The sequence below is a fragment of the Meleagris gallopavo genome, chromosome 1 (genome assembly GCF_000146605.3).
Source record: "Meleagris gallopavo isolate NT-WF06-2002-E0010 breed Aviagen turkey brand Nicholas breeding stock chromosome 1, Turkey_5.1, whole genome shotgun sequence".
Lineage (NCBI taxonomy): Eukaryota > Metazoa > Chordata > Aves > Galliformes > Phasianidae > Meleagris > Meleagris gallopavo.
This window is the reverse complement of record NC_015011.2, coordinates 34,252,107-34,253,791: the sequence shown is the minus strand read 5'-3', so window position 1 is coordinate 34,253,791 and position 1,685 is coordinate 34,252,107.

Genomic DNA, 1,685 nt, shown 5'->3' with positions numbered 1-1,685 from the left:
CCGCGCCCGCCGCCTCAGCCGAAGCCGTCGGTGGTGCATGTCGGGATTTGTGGTTTAGCGGGACAACGGAGCTTCCGTTGGTGGCCAGGACGGGCGGGGCGCGAGAGCGCCGCTCTGGTGGCACTGCCGTTTCCGTTGTGGTTTGTGGGAGCTAAGCTGTCTGAAGGCGCCCGACAGAAACCAACAGCGGTGATGTGAAAACGCAGTGTTCCTGGTGAAGAAAGGCCCCTTTCTGCCTGTTCCAGCTGTATAAAACAGTCCAAAACGCTGGTGCTTCTAGAGGCCTTGGGAGACACAGAGCACACCAATAGATTTTTTACATATTGTACAATCAATGAATATACAGATGTTATGTACAGCAGAGAGCTTGGCTACATAGCTATTACACCAAAGCAGAAAACAGAAAAGAAAGGGATGTTTACTTGTATCCTGGGCTCACTTATGAAACTCCAGCAGAGCAGATCTCCAGAACAGATCCTTCCTCACTGTTAGTCAGCTCTTAAATGGGTCTAGTAGAGGTGGAGCCAGGCTCCACCCCTTCCGGCAGCATAGGTGAATTGAATTCACCTGTGCTCCCATGGCTGACTCATTGCTCACCTCAGGTGATCAATCAGAGGTTCAGGCCGTGATTCAGCAGTTCCCATACACATATATTGGCATAGCTTGAAAACCCATCCCAACAAATAGCAGCAGCAGCAGGTGACAGCCAGCCGGGCTGAGCATGTGCACTTTTCTGAGAGCTGTATCAGGGTTGTGCAGTGTGTGAGCAGCACAGTGCCCAGCAGCCTCCAGGCACACAGCATAGCTCAAGTGTTGGTATCAGCAACCACATAGAAGCGCACTTGTTCAGAGTCAACACTGCCTACCTCCTTGCTCTACATGGCAGTCTTACTGCTTTTCTGGGCAGCCTTTCACAGCAGCAGGAGGAAGGCCTGTTCTCCTTACCAAGTAAACAGAAGCTCTGAGGAGAAAGTTTTAGAGATCAGGTGGACAGTAGTTGGCCATGAGCCAGCAGTGTGCTCAGGAAGGCCAGTGGTATCATAGAATCGTGGAATGGCCAGGGTTGGAAGGGACCTCAAAGATCATGAATCTCCAACTCACCACATGCAGGGCCACCAATTTCCCCTTTTAATACTAGACCAGGCTGCCCGGAGCTCCATCCAACTTGGTCTTGAACACCTCCCCACTCTACTCTGCCCTGGTGAGGCTGCATTTGGAGTACTGTATTCAGTTCTGGGCTCCTCGGTTCAAAAAAGGACAGGAATCTTCCAGAAAGAGCCCAGCGAAAGGCCACAAAGATGTTTGGGACCTGGAACATCTCCGTTATGAAGAAAGGCTGAGAAACCTGGGACTGGTCATCCTTGAGAAGAGAAGGCTGAGATGGGATCTCATCGCTGTTTATAAATAGCTGAAGCATGAGAGTCAAGTGAATGGGGCCAGACTCTTTTCAGAGGTGTGCAGTGATAGAAGAAGGGGTAATGGCAAAAACTGCAACACAAGAATACAAACATGAGGACAAACTTCTTTATTGTGAAGGTGACAGAGCACTGAAACAGTCTGCCTGGAAGGGTTGTGGACTCTCCTTCTCTGAAGATATTCAAGACCTGGCTGGATGCTTTCCTGTGCAATCTACTATAGGGAAACTGCTTTAGCAGGGGTTTGGACTCAGTGATCTCCAGAAGTCT